This window comes from Cebus imitator, unplaced genomic scaffold (assembly GCF_001604975.1).
Source record: "Cebus imitator isolate Cc_AM_T3 unplaced genomic scaffold, Cebus_imitator-1.0 Scaffold62, whole genome shotgun sequence".
Classification (NCBI taxonomy): Eukaryota; Metazoa; Chordata; class Mammalia; order Primates; family Cebidae; genus Cebus; species Cebus imitator.
In genome coordinates this window covers 4,555,702-4,578,418 of record NW_016107377.1, presented here as the reverse complement: position 1 = coordinate 4,578,418, position 22,717 = coordinate 4,555,702, and the positions used below count along the sequence as shown (strand labels likewise).

General features: G+C 34.5%; 1 protein-coding gene across 8 annotated transcripts in view; it reads left to right on the top strand.

The window, feature by feature from the left end:
* Window positions 1-22,717, top strand: part of DNM3 (dynamin 3) — a 552,761-nt gene that overhangs the window by 292,191 nt on the left and 237,853 nt on the right. The window lies entirely within an intron of this gene.

The following is a 22,717-nucleotide window of genomic DNA, read 5'->3' as shown; positions in this document are numbered from 1 at the left end:
CTAACAAATCGCCTGTGATAGATACATGCTGTTAGGTATAACGTTGTTTTTCACTGGTAATTCCTGATTCTGTTTTGATACTTTTGTTTTGTTTTCATGGTATTCTGTGGCTTAGTTTTATCTCTGGTTAACTAAATCTCTTGAAATTTGCCAAGCACTGCTTGACCAAAGGTTATAAGATATCACCCCACTGGCATCAACTTTTCCTTCCCTGTTGTGGCTGTTTCCAATTATATATACTGTTGAATATCCTGAATATGTAGTTCTCTCACTTTCCCCCCATAGGTTTATGATTAAAGCTAGAGCTGCCTCAAACAAGAGCTTGATTAATTGCCCTTCTAAAGATCAAAATGTGAGAAAATTTCTAGGTAGCTTCCAAATTTAATTTGACTAACCAAACTAAGAAACTTAGCATTCTTTAAAGAAGTACAGCCAAAGCAATTCATTTCTACTGGCCTTCTGAAATGCTTTTCAGAAGTAGAAAGATATATGCTGCATGATATATTTCAAAAAGCTTGAGTACTGCCCTAAAGCATTTGCTTTTCATAAAATGGCCTTTTTTGAATTATCAAATAACACACTCTAAAGAGTTCAAAAGTTATGACAAGCCCTTGTTATCTTGTGAGAAAGATTAAATAAGATAAACATGAATTATCTGGCATCTTAGAATGGAATAGAGATTAGCACTGGGTACATCATTCACAGAAACATTTATATCCTCAACGAGAGTCAGAGGAATGACTTTATATCACTGTACTTTTGCTTCCATACTTATGTCTTCAGGGCCTATTCAGTAAAGCTTGCACAAGCACCATAAGACTCACCTCCCTTTTTTCTTTGTCACTGCTTCCATATTATTGGAAATGATTTAAGTGTGACTAAATACAATCTAATAGTTGTATTCAATGTGGATACCAACTCCATTCTTTTTAAAGTATCTGTGTGTTTACTCACATGAAGTCCTCCTCATAGAGGAGCCCTGAGCCACTTGAGCCAGTAGTCAGCCAGCATTCTAGGTGTAGACCTGCTTCTGCCACCTGGCAGAAAGTGAAAAGCCTTTCTTCTGCCCACTTCCATTTATGTCCATGAGACATGCCTTGGAAATTTTTGTCAAGCAAACAAAAGGTGGTTCTGATCAGATTGTTCCATGATTTCACCTTAGTACATGATTTCACCTTAGCTCTCTAATGGTTCTACTACCTACACCAAATAGGGATCTTACAATATTTCAATTGTAAGGTTGAAATATAAAGTTAAGTTTATATTTACCTTTATACTTACCTTCATGACTTTCAAAACATCTTAAGGAATTTTCTCCAGAGACAGCTATAAAAATTGAGTTCCTCTTAGAATATACATCTATCTCCTTGGGTTTCCAGTTAACTGTAGTGTTTGAGGGTGCTATTGCCTCCAAATAGATCAACAAGTATTTATTCTTGGCTGCTCATGTACTAGTCACAATACCAAGGACTGGGCATACAAAGGTTAGGATCTGACTGCTGCCCTCAAAAAGTCCACACTTACATAAAATGTTAGGAATACTCACCTATGACCAAGTGCAGTTTAAAAAGTCAACCATTCTGCTCTGAAAAGTCCGTGGCATTGATTTGGAAATGGCTTAATGACTTTTCTTATGTCTGTAAAATTATCACTTGAATACCCAAAATGTATTGGGCCCTAGAAAGCAAAGTTAGATGTGACAAATACTTGACTTTGAGGAACTAAAGTTATTTAATTTGCTTATTTCAAAAGTTGTTGACCAAAGTGATTATTGAACCAATAAATGGTTTTGAGTGACTACAAACTTTACTCTATTTGAAAGTGTTATGAAAAGAAAACACTGTTTCAGTTGGTTATTGTTCCCAATCTTGGCACATTTTTAGGACTTTGGAAATTCTCAAATTGAAACCAGGATGGAGGCTTCTTTCTATGTACCTCTAAAGGGGCAGAGTTACTAGTGTTTACAATTATTTTGTGATATCCAGATATGCATACTTCAGCTAAAATTTACATAGACAAATTTTTTTTTGTTACAAGACTAATGCACAAGTTCAAACAATAGAGGGGTATGGCAAGAAAAAAATCATTATCCCTTCCAACTTCTTAACACTTTCTGTCTTCCCAAACTAATGGTAATTCTTTGGCATGATTCCTTTGACTACTTTCTCAGCTTCTTTACAGATTACAAAATCCATTCATGTATAATGTATAAGTTTCTTGTAATAACCCATAGCTATTATTAACATCCCCATTTTATTGATGATAAAATTAAGGCTCAGAGAGCTTAAACATTACTTCATCAGAGTACACAAATGGCAGAACTCAGATTTTTTTTTTGTAACGCCAATGCCTGTGCTCAGAAGAATATTGTCAGCTTACAGAAACAACTTGTTCCCCTACTGAATCTTACAGTGCTTATATTTCCTGTTATTAAAATGCCAATTAATTATCTGCTGTGCTTTCACAGTTTTGTATGAGATGTTACCTGTACTATTTATTGTTTTATGTATTTGAACTTTTTTTTCCCTAGATAAATATAAGCTAATTGAAGGCAGGAACAATATCTTTGCATTTTCTTTGGCTCATAGTAGACTATTCAGTCAACTGTTAAAAAGAATGAATAAAGAACTATATGGTATACATATGGTTTCTGCTCAAATATTTGTCATGATAATAGCTTAAGAATTAAAGCTCTATTTTAAAAAATCATAAAAAACAATGTGCATTTAATATTTATATATGTGTCCTGCAGCTACATACCAAATTGGACTATTCTTTTTAAAATAAATGTAAACATTGAGCCAACCATATTTCCTTGCTTATTTTTGGCCTTCTAATTTTCTGGAAGCATCCTGTGCAGCTATCAGTCATACAATCTTGTGTGAAAAGCAGGATCTAACCAAGTTGTAATGTTTCCTTTCTTCTTGTTTTCTTCTTCCCAGTTTGTAGCCAAGATAAAAATCTAGCTGACCTTAGTTCACTGCAAATTAGAGAACATAGCCCCACTTAGTTAGGCTTTATGTTGTGTGGATTAGCACTTTTTTTAAAAATTGGAGGCAGTGCAGTCCCCTAATCTCCTGCATTTCCTATTTTGTTAGGGCCCAAAGGACTAGGTAAGTTGTACCTAAGCATTCCACTTTTCTCCCCTTGCCTGAATCACAAACAAATGGCTGCCCTCAAATCACTGCCGTGTAAGTGCCTTCCTAGACAGAGATGTAACATCAGCCTGTAAAATAGAGGAGAAATATTTCAGATGAGTAAGAAATTTTCCTTCAACAACTGAAAAAGAAGTTAAGTTAGAACAGCTATAAATCATAAACTTAATGCAACTGATTTTATAATCTTCAGAATGCTTACAAAGAACAAAGATTGTGAGAGAATTGATTTTAAAAACATACATTTATGGATGCATGTTTTGTTTTTGCCTGTCTCTAAAATTTCCATTGCTGAGTCTGTTTATTTAGAAATCAGCTCCTAACCAAAAGCAGTATATATTTTATGAACATTCTTTCCTCAAATCAGTTGAGGAAGATAATGTTACGTCTTTGAGTTTTACTAACCACTGGCGTGCACAGCAGCCATTTTTATATTTCAGTAACATAATACATCCAGCAGACAAATCTTAAAAACTCTGCTCTGTTGGATACCAGTCACAAGAAGGTAAATATATGATTTATGACTCCAGTAAAATTGGAAGCACTGTCTTGAAATCTTTAGGGAAAGGCAAGTTAAAGGGATCAGAAAGTTGTTGCTGGCCTTTTCAGGCTGATTTTAAGTGAGAGCATAATAGGAGTGTAGACTGCTGCCTGCTTCAACCCTCAAAAACTGACGAGCATCATCTGAGTGCTATGTGCTACAAGCTCCCGTTGAATTCCATGTTACAATCAGACTTTAAAGTGAGGACTGGTTACCTTAGACAAGAGAAACATGGTGTCCTCAGGTCACCCGAAAATTTTAGAATATTGTCTCCTGATGTCTTCTGGCAACACCAGTATTTTATTTCCTTGGTGTGACTCAAAAAATGAATATGTTATGATATCCTAAAGAAAAAATAACTGTATGTGCATAATATAAGGACTCAGAAACTACTTTTTTGCAGAGGCAGAGAAAGCACACTTTCTGTGGATGGGGATACAAGTTAAGCATAATGGCTGCAAGGAAGCACGTGTATGAAGAATTGCTTTCTGCTTTACCCAGAATACCTGCAATTTTGCAGCAGGTCATTTTAAAAGCTCTAAGTCTTTAAGTAATGATAAGCATACTTGTGTAATACATAGCACATTGTCTTTATTTTAGGATTTTAATCTTCCGGTATATATGAAAGGGGAAACCCAAATTACATGAATTTCTAAAAGGGTTTGATTCAACATTAAGTCTGTTTAGTTGTGTCCATTATAGACACTTTAACTGAACAATTCTGTTCAGTTTCCAGATAATTTATTCCAGCTTCTAAGGATGTATGGGACCATATTAAAATACTTCTATTCATGCCATCATGGAAATTTGCTTTATATACCAAAAAAAGTAGAGTTGGTATATAAACTGGTTCATGTTGAAAGGTTATTTACAGGTTGCAAATGAATATTAGTCACGTATCTTTATAAACACTTATTTTAGAATTAATCAACTAAAAATTATTTCCATTTGCCATTAGAATCAGATTCAGTGCCACTTCACTGCCACTCAGGACGAGAATACAAAAGGTATAGAGACAATAACATATACTGTTTTCTGGTTTTAGAGGTTTATTTTGTTTAATTAGTACTTTCTTTTGAGCATTTATTTTATGCCAAGGTCTGTGCTAGTGTCTTTCACATGTGATATAATTTAATCCAGCAATCCTGAAAGGCAGGATTTCTCCATGGTTACAGATGAGGAAGCAGAAGCTCAAGGAGGCAGTGTCGTGTGGGTATTCTGGAGGTAGCTGGCATGGGTTTGAATCCTGGCTTCACAGCTTGGTATGATGCTGCCTTGGCAAATTATTTAACTTTTCTGAGCTCTGGTTTCCGCATCTGTAAAATAGGGTTTTCTGAAAATTAAATGGATTAATGTGTGAAAAGAGCTTAGAACAGGGCCTGGCCTAGAGCTAAGCTTTATGCAGGTAAGGTTGCTGTGGGACACATCAGCCACCCAATCTTTACCAGCTCACTGACTATCTAGGTCTAGTGTCTCCAAAGCTCAGTCACAGCAAAGCAAACACTATTCAGGAAGAAAGCATGCTCTTTTCCTCAAGGTGTTTATAATCTCAGTGAATAAATATACTGTGAGTGTGAAACAAGTGAAAATATAAGAAAATGCTTGATTCTAAGGGAAAGATAACAGAACTGTTTTTAAAAACACTGTAATGGAAGCTGACTTCTTAAAATAACCCTTTGGATAATCTTTTTGAAAAGCCATCATAACCTTTCTCACCCATGAGGTTATCTGGTTTTATTACAGATATATGGATAGATAGATTGATAAATACATCTAGATATATATGCAATTGTTATGTACAAATGTGTGTGAGCATATATGTGTATATAGTATATGTAAATATGCATATACCTGTGTATTTGTATATATATTTAAAACAAATCAGATCATCTCTATATGAGAATTATTAACATTAAAATAAATTATTTTCCCTTTTTAAAGTAATATTATTTTAAGCCTAGTGTATATGCAATGTTTTTTGTAATCTTAAACGTTAGGTTTAGTGTATGCACATTTCAGTCTTTTATTTTTTTTTTAACTTTTACCTGTCAGAACTTCATAGCAATAATTAAAGGTTAACATGGAAATATTGGGTAAGCAATACCTTTGAATTTTGCAAATGCAATGTTTTAGGGTATTGAGTTCTATTCAGGTGGAGCTTTCACTGACTGCATTTAAAAACTACATACACATTTTGTGTACTATTGGTTCATTTTTGTTTGGGGAACATTCACTTTACTCCCAATCTTCTGTCCTATAACAAAATGTTTTCCTCTGGTATGATGTACTTTGTTTCCATTTCTCCTCAGGCTCTTCAAGAAAAAACTAGCCTTGGTTTTCATTGGCCAGAATGACTTATGATTACTTTTAAAATAATGTCTTGTTTTGCTGAAAAGTTAGTAGATTATTAAATAATTACTTTTTCTTTAAAGGATTTGTACCCCATTGAGAATATGTGGAGTGGCCTCAGGTGCTTCCTGGCCGGTGTGTGTGTCAACTACTAGGACAGGTGCTTGGAGTTCAACCTGCATGCAAAGGCATTTTTGGGGTCTCATAAAGTTAGTACTGAGAAGTACACAAATCATTGTTTGTTTTTAAGATTTCTGAAAAGAGAAAACCAGTGAGGATAAGTGGTATAAAAGGAGTCTTTTTTTTTGAAACAGGTCTCACTCTGCCACCTAGGCTGGAGTGCAGTGGTGCAATCATCGCACACTGCAACCTTCACTCCTGGGCTCAAGTGATACTTCAACCTCTCAGGCTCCCAAGTAGCTGGGACCACAGATGTGTGCCACTGTGCCCTACTAATTTTAATTGAAAATTTTTTTTTGTGGAAACAGAGTCGTCCTGTGTTACCCAGACTAGTCTCAAACTGCTGGACTCAAGGAATCCTCCTACTTTGGCCTCCCAATGTGTTGGTATTACAGGCATGAGCCACTGTGCTAGCTAAAAGAAGTCTTTTGCATTTTCCAGAAGCAATTGTTTTCTGCTAGTGGTGAAGCCAGTTTGAGGATAGTGAAATTCCTGCACCCCCCCTTTTTTTTTTTTTTTTTTTTTTTTTTAGTGATTCCAGACTATGAAGTTTTCAGTACTACAGTTCAGTTGGTTAAGTTTTGGAAAGTTGAGTCTCTCATTCTTTTTAATCCTGAACAAAGAACAAGAAAGCTAGTGGGAGTTGATTTTCCAGTTAATTTTGCCCTATCTATATTGTAAATCAACCTTAATTTTAGCTCTGTCTTTTGTCTTCAAATTATAAAATAATTAGTATTGCTCACCCTGTATTTCTTATGTGGGTTAGGTGGGATCTGATTGGAAGTAATGTCAACTGTAACTATTTTATTATTATTTAATTTGATTTTATTTTAGATTGCATGCTGTAGATTCAGACTAATTTAGATGAATGCCACTTCTGCTGCATTCCCATACTATATCATTTTAAATGCATTTGTCCTGTGTATGTATATGGGAGGATTTCTGAGAATATTAAATTCTCTACTTAAAACTACCATTCCCACGGTACATGTCTCCTTCACATTCAATATAGAAGAATTTTAGTGAGTTTTTTGTATTCGTGCTTACTGACAGAAACTGTTAATAAGGGCCCTGTTAAAAAACAGTTTTCAGCTATGCAAGATAATTTATATAGCTTTGTAAGATAATTTGCTTACCAGTGTATAGTGTGGTTGTGAAATAAAAGTTTTGAATTAACATTTACAATGAAAATGTTAAAGCCAAGTGTTTCAGTGCCCAGAGGAAAAACTGTTTGATGATTTGGTGTTTGTACAGATTTAATTAGTTATATTCAATTTCAACATTTCATCTTTCTTTACCAAATTCTACTTCTTTGAAGTTAAATGAAACCTTTGCTTTTTTGGATTCAACTGAGGTATCAGAGAAGGAGCACTAGAATTGATCGGTTCAAGTTCAGCTCTGCCATTTTCTCATTTGTCAAATAGTATAAGGAAAGATACCCACCTCAGAGGTGGTAGGGAGGCCTAATTCAATTATATGGATAAAATAAATTGGGATGTTTTTAAAACATTCTGCAACAAGTTCATATGGCAAGAGTTTGGAGAATTGCCATGGCAGAGCCTTAGGGAAAGTGGTTATGGTGTTGTAGCAAATACCATTTCTACCCTTGGTGACTTTTATGTTGTCCCTGAACATTTACAGAGAATAGGAACAGAGAATATTAAACTAGTTATTTTATCAAAAGGCAGTCATATATGTTAATTTCCCTTACTTCCATATATGCATCAATCAAGTGATCAAAAAGCATTCAGTAAAACAGGCTTGTTAGTTTTGTCCCTTTTCCTCTTCTTTTGCACTATTTCATCTTTTCTTTCCACCTTTCCTCCACTCAGCATGAGACTTTCTCTGAGTATTCTTCTTCTCTACAGCCCCCATTCATCCTGTTTCTTTTTTAGAACATGAAGTTGAAATTGAGCTATTGGTAAAAATGTGTTAGGCTATTTAATAAGATTTTGTTTCTTCCCCTTAAATTTTCAATCAGATGAATTTAACCCTTTGTATGCATTGCCTAAAAACAAATAGCTCCCAAACTAATTGCTTTAATACTTCCATGTGGCCTTGAAAATAATTTTTCTATGAGCCAGTTGCTTTTGATTTTTTGAAACATTAAATGTCTTCAGAAGGGTGAAGAAAGAAGGATGGAGTTACAGATTGATCATACATTTATTTAAAAACAGCTTTTCTGTGGCTCCAAAGAATATTGCATACCAAATATTTCCAAATAACATATATAGATAGACCTTATTGTCTGTTCCATTTATTCATTCATTTGTTGCACGTGCTCTGCTGATACTTCTGAAACTGTCATTTGCTTGGGATGACTTAAGGGGCAAAAACAATTGTTAAGAAGAAAGATGATGATTTTAGTATTTCACTTGTTCTGACATTTATATCTTATCTTTCTAACTTGATTAGAAACACCTTGAGGTCCAGGGCCATGCTTGTAGTTTCTAGGTATGCCCTGCAATAGTTTCCCAAATAGAATAGGTGAATAAACACAGACTGATCAGTCTGAGATTTTCTTGAATGGAAGGAATCAAAGAAAGAGGATTCCTCTTGAGTAAGAATCAAGGCCACTAAAAAAATCACCTTACTAGATTTATTTATCTGTATAAATAAAGACTTTAAAACTGTGTTGAAGAATGCTACAATGTGTAGACCATTTGAGGTGCATTTCAGAGAGCTTTTAGAAAGTGCCACAAAATGCTACAGATGCCATCTGACTTAAAAATCACTCAAGGAGGAATTTATTTAGATGCATGTCTGCTGGGAATCTACTACCAGGAGAAATGTGGAAACCACATGAAATTCACTACATAAAGAAATCTGCTTTCCATTTCTGTACTGCATTTTGTGCTTGCAGGAAGAAGATAAACAAGCTGTTTAAAACTAAAGTGAATGGCAAAAGGATTCAGTTTTTAAATCCCATTCCATAAATGTGTTTTGGAATTTACAAAACCTAATCCTATCACATAGTTCCTTTAAGAAGGGAGAAATGTGTTGAGTCTTCTAGTATTAGATATTTCAGTGGAATGGATGAGTAATTTTGTTTCCTGTTGATGTAGTGTAGTAATACAACTATGACGTGCTTCAGTGGAAATTAAAACGAAAGTCTCATTCTAGACTTTGGTAGGCAGACATTATTCTGAGAATGGGAAGAGGGAAGGAAGCAAGAAAAGCTTCTTTTTTGTTAGTTTTTAACATCACGCCTTTTAGGGAGAGGAGAATTTCAGCCTAATGTTCCGATATAGCTATTTAAAAATCTCTATATGAAAAGGTATATGAGTAAAGTAGATGAAAGGAAAAAGATTGAACTGTTTTTATTTTGAGAAAAATATTCTGGAGATTCATTTAAAATGTTCTACTTAGTGATCCTTACACAGTTTAAATATGAGATTGGCATTTAAGGAGGAACACACTCAGTTAAGATAAAATATATTGTGATTAATAAAAATGTTAATATTTAAAACATAAAGGCCAACCATCATACAATTATGATTTTCCTTTAATAAACATGATCAAATCATACATACCTATGTTTAGGAGTAATAAACATGCACTTCTGAACTTGGTAGGCCTGTGCTTTGAAAAAAAACCTGTAATGTTTTTTATAAGATCAAGAAGATCATAAATTAAATTGATCATACACTTAAGTAGATTAAAACTTTTCCTTCCATGGCTTAATTTCTCTCCTGCTTTATGGTGGAGAAAAGAAGCTAATTAAGGTTTATTTTATATATTCTTATTTAATATGATGGGTTTTTTTGTTTGTTTTACTATATTAACTTCTGCTCTGGTAATTTTTTAGCTGGCTACACTTAATAATTAATACATAATTTGTCTAAGGCTACACTCAGAGCCAAGGAGCTTTGTATCTGTAGAAAGTGCCATTTTTCAAGTGAGATGTAAAAGTAAACATCTAGTTCTGTCATTCTTTTATTTTTTCATTCACTCCATAAACATTTATCAGACTCCTATGATGTTAGACTCTGTGCTGGAGATACTAAGGTAGAAAATACCAAGTTTATACCTTCAAGGAGTTTGCTTGGGATGACCTAAGGGGCAAAATCCATTATTAAGAAGAAATATAATGATTTTAGTATTTCAGTAAATGTAAATTTACACAAATGTTTAGGTTTAGGTAAAAATATTCTATGGTCTGTTTAGCCGATGCTAAACCATTGGTTGTTGTTAGGCAGTAGAGTGGAGTGATTGAGGGAGAGACTTAGGAACTAGAAGGCCTTGTTGTGTGTCCAGCTTGACTGATTGCTTTACTGTGTGACTTGATGAACGCTATTTGTTATTTGTGGCTTTTTTTCATCCATAAAAAGAGGATAATAAGTGTTTCTTCTTCATAGGGATGTTGGAGGACTATATGGATTAATCTGTGGAAGCTTTCAGCATAGTGTCCAGTGTATATTAAGCCTTAAAAAATGTTAGCTTCAGGGATGATTTTCAAAATATTTAGCAACCCAGACAGTAGGGGCATCAACCGGTAAGAACTGCTGTTGGCTGTAAAAATCTCGTAGGACCACACCAGTGTTTATGGTATAGATATCAGCTTGGTTAGCCTCCATCAGTTTTATTGTTTCCACTTAAAACTTTTGCCCCATCCCTACCCTATCTTATGGAAGACGGCTCCTGGACCAGGCTCTGCAGTACTAACAGACTGTGGACTTACTAGGTGCCTGCTATTTATATTTTTTGTGATCTTCTTAGTTTTGAGTACCTAGACATAGAGTAGATTTATTTCATGTTCCAGACAATTCAGGATATTTTCCTTACCTAATAACTCCTAGAAAGACACTAGAGTCAAGCCTTGGGTTCCCTATTTTTTTTGTCTAATGTTGGTGGTAACTGTTATAACATAGGTATTCTTTTTTTTTCTCCTCCTTTTCCTTCTCTTCCTCTTGTTGTTGCTGTTTTGTAAGAGAAAAATTATATCTAAAGCTAATTGCCTTAAATTCTTTTTTAGAAAGTGATTGTATATAATAAATAAATAAATTCTTTTCAGTAATTGCCCAGTTTTTTAATGGCAAGGATAGAACATATGTAAGAGCATTAAGGGAAAGTTAAAGGGCATATTAGGTGCAAAAGACATTGTCATTGTCCTTTTAAGTTAAAAGACTTGATTTCCAACACTGCCACTTGCTAGTTACTTAACTGTAGTTAATTCACTCTGTGTTACATTTTTCCATTTGCAAAATTGGGAGTAATAGAATCTCTCTCATAGAGCAGACGACCCCACCCTTTATGGCACCAGGGACTGGTTTCATTCACAGACCGGGATGGAGGTGGATGGTTTTGGGATGATTCAAGTGCATTACATTTATTGTGCGCTTTATTTCTACTATTATTCCATTGTAGTATATAATGAAATAATTATATTATTCACCATAACATAGAATCCCTGAGCTTATTTTCCATCATCTGGGGTGATGGGAGACAGGGACAGATCATCAGACATTAGATTCTCATAAGAAGCTGACAAGCTAGATCCCTTGCATGTGCAGTTCACAATTGGGTTTGTTCTCCTAAGAGAATCTAATGCCACTGCTGATCTGACAGGAGGCAGAGCTCAGAGGTAATGCAAGTGATAGAAAGCAGCTGTAAATATCTGTGGCCTGGTTCCTAACAGGCCAAGGACTGGTACTGGGTTTGTGGTCCAGGGGTTGGGGGCCTCTGTCATAGAGTATTGTGAGGATTAAACAAGGTAATACTTATCAAGCATTTAGGACATACATTTCGGTAAATTCATTTAATTTATTATATTTATGAAGCATTTAGGATATACAGTTGGCCTTCTGAATTCCATGGGTTTCACATCTATGGATTCAACCAATTGCAGGTTGAAAATATTTTTTTTTAAAATTGAGTCTGTACTGAACATGTACAGACTTTTTTCTTGTCCTTATTCCCTAAATAATATAGTAAAACAACTATTTACACAGCATTTACACTGCATTAGCTATTATAAGTGATTACTTATAATCTTTAAATAAGATGATTTAAAGTATAAGGACGATGTACATAGGTTATATACAAACATGGTGCCATTTTACATAAGGAACTTGAGCATCTTTGGATTTTGTTATCTTCAGGAGGTCCTGGAAACAATCCCCCACAGATATCAGGAGACAACTGTAGTTAACATTCTCTAAATTCACTTAATGTATTCAGCAGGTATTTAGAGTACTTACTATGTACCATGCAGTATTCTAGGCACTGGGTAACAGCTATAAATTTAACAGACAAAAATCCTGCCTGCATGATAATCAAGTGCAAACAATACAGTAAGGAGAGAAAATAGAAAATCTGGGGATGGGGTTGCAATGTTAAGTAACATGGTTAGGAAACGTGATATTTGAGATAATATTGCAAGCAGTGAGGAAGTAAGCATGCAGATGGCTGATGAAAGAGCCTTTCAAATGGTGGGAAGAGCATGTGCAAAGACCCTGAGACAAGAGTGTGCCTGGAGGCCAGGGGAGCTAAAATAAGGTGAGGGGAAGAGTAGGAGGGTATAAGGTTGGTAACTGGGACCTGCTTAAGATCTGAGTGGTACAGTGATGGGCATGGAGAGGGGATCAGGAATGTACCAGTGAAGGGTTCTTGGAGGAGAAGGTAGATCTGGAAAATAGATAGACCATGAAGAAGCAAATGAAAAAAGGTGAACATTCCTGCTTGTGCTAAGAACATAAGCAAAGGCACAGACAGTGGAAGAGACAGACCTGGAGAACATCCAGGATCACCTGTACAAAACAGACAGTGTTCAGTGGGAAGGGAGGGAAACAAGGTTGAATAAACAAGTGACATCGGATGATGGAGGCCTTGAAACCTAGGCAGAGGACTTTTGGTTTCTACTGATTAAAAAGATGTTTCCAGTCAATAGAAGCAAACCAATGATAAAATCTAAAATTTAAATTTAAAATCAATATATAAACTAACTCTCTCTCTTTTGCTAAAAGATCCTGTTTTGGTTTGTTTTCAGAGACAAGTAAAGAAATTAAAATTTTATTGTTAGTTTTGATGTGAAACAGAAAAAATTTTGATACTTAAAAAAAGTATTTACTATTAAATTAACGATTCCGTAACACTTTACTGTGTCAGCTAGTTATAAGCGTTATGGCTTAATAAATTAGGTGTTACTTTATTAAAATAGTAATCAATTATGAATAATCTTAGTATTGATAAAGACATGCTGTGGATCTTGTTCTCTTCTTTCTGCCCATGATCAAGCTTTAAACCTAAATGTTATTTTGCTTGCAGGTATGTATGTATGTATAATCACGTACTCACAAATAAGGGGCAAAATGAGAAAGGCAGTGAGTCAGGTCATCTAAATGGTCACATATTCCCTTTGGAAAATTAACTTACAACTTGAGACCCATTGGCATTATTTATTAATTTCTGCCTCTTTTTACATTCTACTGAATGCCAAGCTATGCAAAAAAGTTATGGGTGGAGAAAAAAAACATTTATGGAAAAGAACAAGTGTAACCTGTGTGTGAATCCTACTAGATTCATCAGACTTTTTACCACTACTTTGCTGCTGTAGACTTTATAAACACTGTACACTTAGGCTACTCTACATTTATAAAAATATCTTTTTCCTTCAACAATAAAGTAAGCTTACCTTACTGTAACATTTTTACTTTATAAACTTTCAAATTTTTAAAAACTTTTTGATTCTTGTAACGAAGCTTGAAACACAGACATTGAAAAACTGTAAAAAATTTCTTTTTTAATATCCTTATTTTATATTATTTTTTTGATTTTTAAATATTTTTGTTTTTTACTTTTTAAATTGTTTTGTTAAAAAATAATAGACACAAACACACACATTAGCCCAGGCCTACACAGGATTGAAATCATCCATATCATTGTTTTCTGCCTCCACATCTTGTCCTAGTGGAAGGTCTTCGGGGGCAGTAACATGCACGGAGCTGTCATCTCCTCTGCTAACAATACCTTCTTCTGGAATGCCTTTTCAAGGACCTGTCTGTGACTGTTTTACAGTTAACTTTAAGAAAAAAAATAGGTAGAAGGAGTAAATTCTAAAATAATGAGAGAAGTATAGTATAGTAAATATGTAATTCAATAACATAGTTGCTTATTATCATTATTAAGTACTGTATACTGTATATAATTGCATGTGCTAGACTTTTATAAGACTGGAAGCACAGTAAGTTTGTTTATACCAGCATCATTATAAGCATATGAGTAATGTGTTGCACTATAATGGCTATGACATCACTAACCCTTAAGAATTTTTCAGCTCCATTCTCATCTTATGGGACCACCATTGTGTATGTGATCTTTCATTGACTTAAATGTTATGCATTGCATGATAGTACCTTAAAATCCTAACAGTTGTCTTCTTAATACACTGAAACACACTGTGTAAAACAACACCAGTTTATTAACTTTGGCCCAATGGCTGGTTTGTTTACTCGTTTCCTCAGTGATTTTCATGACATACTTCAGAATAAGTTTGTTAGTCTTTGAATGACTCTGAATTAGGGCGTGATTTTCACCTCCTGTATGATCCAGTTACAAAGTGGTGCTTGCCATTCAGTGAAACAGTAAAGAACAGAAAGCAGTTTGGGAGGAACAAACAAATGACACTAGGACTGAAGAGAACAGAGCACCTTAATGTTATCACGGCCCTTTTCTCAGCCTAAATTCAGCATTATAGGATACTTATTAAGAAGTTTTTAAAAGTTTATCACAGTATTAGAATGAAATAATAGGGATGTGAGATAAATCAACAGAGTGTTGCTGGAATGGTATAAAGAGAAGACAAATCAGTCAAGAAAAATCCTTCCTCTTTGCTTGACATTGGCAATGAGACGTGACTACATCTAATACCCACATTTTAGGAGAGACATGAAAAATTTGAGAAGGGTACCACAGATGAGCAACTAAATGATTCAGGATTGCAATCTGATAGTGTGATTGGTGGGGGCCTTAGGAGGACTTTACAGGAAAAGGTGTTCTTTTGACTTGGGAAGAAGCTTAATATCGATTTAACTTCATCAAAGTAAATTAGATCTCAGTGTAAGAAGGATGTTCAGCCACAGTTCATCTTCCAAGGGAAAATAAACAAAATAGTATAAATTGCTACCAGAGACACAGGTTGAGCAAAAGAATGAACTCCATGAAATTGACTGCTATTGAACTCCAAGAGGTACCACCATGATTTACGCTGTGGGTTTTCTTTCAGTGATTATCTTTTTAAAATGAGATTTATCCATTGAGGTTGGGTAATTTGGGTGTCTCGTTTTCTAAAAGTGTGATTCTCTAAGGCAATATTTTAGATAAAGTTTATTTGCAAAGAAATTAAAAGAGCATTGTCTGACATTTGGTTAAATTTGCTTTTTACATACTTTAAAGCGTTCATTTAACAAATATATATTGGACATGGATTTACATTAGCAAATATTTTTATAGTGGTAGAAAACATAGCAATATGTGCTATTATTGTCATTGAAAAGCAATGTGTAATTTCTTGCCTAACCTCTGCTTTTGATTATTTGTATAGTTTTTATAATGAAAATACTATAAACTTAATATATTGACATATCTGTTGTTGCTTAACAGCTTTGAGATTTTCCTTAGAGAATGCATGACTTTTAAGTTCAAAAATACATGATTTTGGGTCAAATAATACACATAGGGCTACTTTCCAAACATTTGGCAGTAAGTTCTGACCTCTTGATTAATGTCAGGTAGCTTACCTAATATATGATGTTGTCATGGCAACAATCACAAACAAAAACATAGAAAACAGAAAAAGGAAAGAGAAAAAGAAAGAGAGATGGCTGATGGCTTTCTTATGTTTTTCTCCTGCTTTAAACATATTCCAGTAAGGGGTAAGAAAGGTAATGTTTCCTTGCCTGCCTTTTTATGCTTTTTGAATTTTGAACTATATGAATATATTGCCAATTTAAAAATGTTACATTATAATATTTTGAAATTTTAAAAATTACTTCGGCTTTGTTTTATAAATATGTTACAAATTTTTCTTTTGAACTAAAAAACATCAGATTTCCCAGAATAATTTACTACAACCTATTTTAATCTATACTTGGATCATTATGTGAGAGTGTTACTCTTTTCATTGTTTTCAGGGCTTTGCATAAGGTGACTTGAATAATATATGCAAAAGATATTCTGTGAATGAATACTTGTGAAATCTTTTAAATATTCCTTTAATACAGAAGCATATACTCTTTTCAAGATACTTACATAAGAAAGTTTTTGGTAGAATTCTGCCTATTCATGAAAGCAGGCATCCTTGAGACTTACTTTTCTTATACCTTTACTCACATATACTTGACAAATAAAAATTATATCTGTTTAAGGTATACAATGTGATGTTTTGATATATGTTATAAAATGATGACCACGGTCAAACTAATTAACATATTCATCACCTCACATCGTTACCATTTTTGTGTGTGTGTGTGCAGTGGGAACACTTGAGATTTATGCTCTTAGCAAATTTTGAGTTTACAGTGCAATATTGTTAACTATAGCCATCATGCTGTACAGGTTTCTAGAACTTAGTTCATTGTATTACTGTAAGTTTGTACCCTTTGAGCAACACTTCCCCACTTCCTCCACCACCCCCAGGCCTTTGGCAACAACCTTTTCTACTCTTTTTCTATGTGTTCAACTATTTTAGATTCCTTATAAGTGAGATCATGCACTATTTGTCTTTCTGTGTCTGGTTCATTTCTTTTAGCATGTTGCCCTCTAGTTTCATCCACATGGCCACACATGGCAAGATTACTTTCATGTTTAAAGCCGAACAATATTTCATTATTTCATATGTGTATATGTATGTATATACACACACATATGTATTTCATATGTGTATATGTATGTATATACACATACATATGTACTTCATATGTATATATGTATGTATATATACATACATATGTATTTCATGTGTATATATGTATGTATATACATATATATGTGTATGTATAGATGTATATATATGTATATACATGTATATGTATATATACACATACATACATCTATACATACGTATATACACATACACACATCTCATATTTTCTTTATCCATTCATCTGTTAATGGACCTTTGATTCCGTGTTTTGACTATTTTAAATAATGCTGCAATGAATGTGGGGTTGAGACTTTATAATGAACTAACCACTAACTGAGCTTTTTCAAATAAGAGAGTACAGTTGAAAACAACAGTAACTTCCTACTTATAGCAATAAAAGAAAAGGGGAGAGGATTCGTGTTGTTTTTCTTTTTCCTTTTCTCTCTTTCTTTTTTTGAGACCTTGCTATGAACCAAAATACTACAACACAATCTAAGGTGACAATACAATCTAATGGTAACGATGTGAGGTGATGAATATGTTAATTAGTTTGACTGTGGTCATCATTTCATAACATATATCAAAACATCACATTGCATACCTTGAATAGATACAATTTTTATTTTTCAAGTATACTTCAGTAAAGGTGTAAGAAAAATAAGTCTCTAAGGCTGTGTTAAGGGTTGTGTTCAGGTTAGGGTGCTATTACTTAGTATTATAGCCAGAGGATCAGAAATACCCAGTCCTCTAAGACCACAGCAATCACTTCTCCTATGGTTGCTGAGACCGAAATAATGGCAAAGAAAAGCAAAATAACACCTTGTTATTTTCTGGGGATTTGTCCCCAAAACTTACTGTAAAAAATTCTGGCCAGCCAGGCCAGACTGTGTATCTGGAGCAGCCACTTCTCCTGAGGTGGTGAGGTATAGTTAGCTTCAAATCAAAGGAGGCCATTACTATCCCAATGTTCAGACCTGAGTTTGTGCATCTTATCATATTCTAACCACATATCAAGGGACATCAGCCTTGGCCCTAAAGATACCAAGCACATGAAGATGTAAACCGGGGAGACAGCTACTGTGTGTGCTAATCTTTTGCTGTTAATCCCTTTAACAGGATTAAAGGGTGACCCAGTTTACCAAACCATAGCCACTCCTGCTCCTGAAGGATAGAGGCAGTGTATGAAGAAGGTAGTGGGGAGAGTGGTTCTAAGGGGCCCTTTTTTCTAAGAGCATCAAACATGGTAACTCTAAGGGTGGTCAAAAGTGGCTGAGCCACAATGCAGTTCTTCTAGTCTTTTGTTCTAAAACCCAGAGCAAGCATGCCTCCTGTTTATACTAATGGCACATGCAACTCTCTGTCCTGAGGCTGAGTACTTGGCATAAACACAAGCTGGTCATTTTAACCAAGTGTGCAATGTAGTCTGGAGATCCAGTTTTAGTAATTGTCCATTTTCAGCCTATCTAAAGAAGCAATCTTAGTAAATCCACTTATGTCTATGTGCCTGTTAAAGACCTAACTGGTCTTTAACCTGATTTTTCTTTCAAAAATACAGCTTTATTGGATGATGGGTAATTGGGAACTCTCTGTACTATTCTTCCAATTCTTTGGTAAGTCTAAAATTATCTCAAAAAAGTTTTTTAGAAAGTGGAAAATAAAAGAACAAAATGACAATGTCTTTCAGGGGGGCGAAAGGTTAAGAGTATGTATCTTTAAGGGAGTAAAAATATTTCTACATGTTTAATATTTATATACATACACAAAATGTAGCTTTTAGGATACCACACTGCTCAAAAACTCTTAGCTACTTCCTATAATTTATAGGATACCATTCAAAATTCGTTAGTCTTGGCATTTAAAGGTCTCTTAAATTGAGCCCCAGTCTACCTTCCCAGTGCTATAGGTTACTATTATCCTGCTCCAGATCCCTAGCCAAATTGAGCTCCTTCCTGACCTACAGCAAGGAATTTCCCTTCTAGCTCATGAAATCTTCAGTAACCCTGCAAAGAACATTTAAAGTCTTACTTCCTTCAAGAAGCCTCCCTGATCAATCTAACTCAAGGTAATACCTTGTTCCCTTGTGACAAATGTTGCATAGAAACCTTTAATACTTCATTAAAATCTCCTATTTTTAATATTCATGTGATGCTTTATGTCTCATCTCTCCATTAGAATTTTTAAGCTGTTCAAAGTCGGGACCTATATATTTTTTTGAATTCTTCACATTGCTTAAAATCTTTATTAATTAACCCCACAAACTTTTATCAATTATCTTTTGTGTGCCAGGCACTGTGCTGGATGCTTGAAATATGAAGCATAATAAAAAGATTTCTTAAGGGAGTCTTTCTTGTTTCCTCCTGGCCAACTTAGAGGATCTCGCTTCTGAGATCCCCTTGCACATTGGCCTAACCAGGGTCTTATAATACTCAGGGGTATTACACCATATGGTTTGCAGATTATATGTCTGTTTCCTCCAGGCTGCAAGCATAGGCACTTGGCCTTTTTTCATTATATCCCCTAAGAATAGGCACTTGGCTTTTTTTCATTATATCCCCTAAACTCAGAACAAAAATGTAGAAATGCTCAATATATGTGTGCTGAATGAGAAGCCGCAGCTGAAAGTTGTGGTTGATTAGTGGGATAATTATAGCTGATGCCCTCAATTAAACAGGTGATTAGCTTTCAAACAAAATGTTTAAGCACCGCATTCTTGTGATTTCTTTAACCTCTTCCAATTAATGTATATTTTAAGTCATGATGTGTACATCATCACTAAAGTGCCTCATGACATAGGGTTTATATATTCTGTAATATGAATACATTTGCCATCATAGTGATCACATTATATATAGATACTACAGATCTATACAAGCTTTTTTAATTCCAGGAACAAATGTGCACTGCCAACTTGATTATCTCTAGCTATAGGTATCAAGTTAAGATTAGACCTCGATCCCTTGAAGATAAGTAATCTAAGGTGGGTTTTAAACTGTTTTTGAATTCTAAGCACAAGCACAATGCCTAGAACATAGTATACAATTAATAAGTGTTTACAGAATTAATTATATGAATAATTGTAATTCCTCATCCTACCTAATTTATTTTTTGCTAGTCCTTTTAATCTCATTTTTTTTTTTGTCAGAGCTGCTAAAAAATAGAACTTACTCATTTGGATTTTCTGCTACTGTCCCTGCCTTTTTGCTCTAAAATCCTAAAATGCCAAAAGTGGGAGCTTGAGACTAAAAAGGAGCAACAAAGACTTATGTCATTCAGTTCATTCTCAGATCTATACTGATGGCAAAGCACTGCATTCTTAACTGAAAACTGCTGATTCTTACTAACAAAGAAAATCTCATGTTTTTTTTTTTTCCCATTAATTGAGGCCCTCACTTATTTACTTGGGACAAACAGATACATAATTTACCTTTATAGAATTATCAAAATCAGTGTACTGAAAATTTAAATGCAGTCAAAATTATTTAGTTCATGATGCTGCAAAATGTCACGTTAGGAACTTGAAGTAGAGAGAGTTTCAGCTTTTAAATTGTGTCTTGATAACTCATATTACCAAAGTAAGATTTTTTTTTAAGTGCAATTTCCTGCAAAGTGGAGATTAATTTCTGATGCTTTGAGGGTTTGGGTTCTTCAGATAAAAGACTACAAAGGGAAAGCATGAACATAACATCTCTGGGAGGATTATACTCTTCAGCATTCGTGTATGTTATGCTATTTTCCTGAGCATTAGTACAACTTTTCTCTATTTCAGAATGAAACAAACATTTTCTGATGGCTTTAACTACTTATATCATAATTCATCCTAGCTTTCAGTGCTAGGATGTTAGGTAAATACTTGATTAATGAATTAATGAATATCTTTTGATTACTAATCATTAAATGTGGTCTCCCTGTTTTTGTTTTGTTTTGTTTTGTTTTTTATTTTTTGTCTTTTCTTGAAATATTAACTACACTGTGTTGGGGAAGCAAGAAAGCACACCTTCCATTTCCTCTTTATGGGCCGTGATTTCTCCTTGTATGTGTTAACACAGAGAATAAAAGAAAATCTTGTATATTTTAACAAAAGGTTTAGTGGTCATACCAGGGTGTATGCTTTAAATAGGGCTGAGTATGCAATTGTTCTATTATCGAGACAATTGCCTGATTGAGAACAGCTCTCTGGAAAAACTCCAAGTATGTGTCCAGATTACCACAGGGTGCTTGGAGTGATTAGAATTGCTCATGAGCAACCAAATGCTCTGGCTTGTCTCCACTAAGCAATTGAAGTATATGGGATCCTGAGAGACATGACTTAGTTTAAAGTATTCTCTTCCTGTTCTAGCTTTCTTTGCCTCATTGGAAATATTAAATGCACAGCAGATCTCTATACAGGAAGCCCAAATGCAGACATTAGGTTTGCAAGTTGTCCCCAGCCAACTCTACATGAGACAGGCCCCTCACACAGTCTTATTGCCTGTAGAGTCCTGCTCCGATGAGAACTTTCAGACATTTTAAAATCAGGCATAGATTATCAAGCTGTACATGCCAAGCTACAAAACCCAAGGATTATCAATCCACAAAGAAGGGGTTTCTACTGTTGTTCTAAGAGATGAACCTTGGCAGACATTTTAAGACAAACGTAGTCCTTTTGCATTTGAATTTTCAAAGGTGCAAATAATTACAAATCAGGCGTGGTAAAAATAGTAGTAGTCTTTGGATATATACATTAACTTTTTTCTTTTGAGCACTCACCATAGTATGTCTTGCTCAATTATCATCACCATGCAACTCTTTTTGTAAGGCAGAATCCTTCCTTGTTTCTGCAACTTGTTCGAAATGAAATTCCATATTGAGGGGAATTTCCCCCACTGTAGATACTTTTAAGAAGAAGCATCTCTACCAATTCTCCATCGACATGAATGAGCTGAGTTTGGGTACCCTCAGAGCTATACTCCTTCATTTGCCACTTGGGCTCCTAATTACTCCAAGTCCTGTCTTTTTAGCTACATCTCTGGGACTGCTACTTCTCAGAAGAAAATGATTCATGGTGTTATTTTCATGAAATCATAAAGAATCACAATCTTTTCATCTGACCACTGGGTGTTTAGTCTTAGGAAACACAACTTTTTGCCTAAGGGTATTGGTTTTCAAATGGTTGAGCTATTCCCTGACTTTTTGGCTTCTAAGGTCATGGCCACTAATGCCACCAAGCCTTGGTCAAATCACCCTTAAAACATTCTAGTTGATATGAGCCTTTGAATTTGGGGATAGGAAGAAAACTTACAAAGATCTAGGGTGACTTAAAAGAAAACTTGATGAGCAAGATTTACTTACTAGAAAGCATGTTTGTAGCCATAATCATAGGTTCATATTATTCCATTTACTGATTGAGCGATGTTGAACTAAGTTGTTATTTGATGTGAACATCCATTGCTAATAATTAAAAAATGATTTGTTGTGATATTTAAATGAACTATCCATAATTTTGTTTCCTTTTTCTTCTTTTGAAGAATTTTGATTTTCAGTTTTAGTATCAAGAAACTGAGGGCAAAACTTAACAGCATAATGTTGGGTTTTGCAGTGTTCAAATAAATCTCTTGAAGCTCTGTTTATAAACTTAGTTGTATTTTTTTCTAA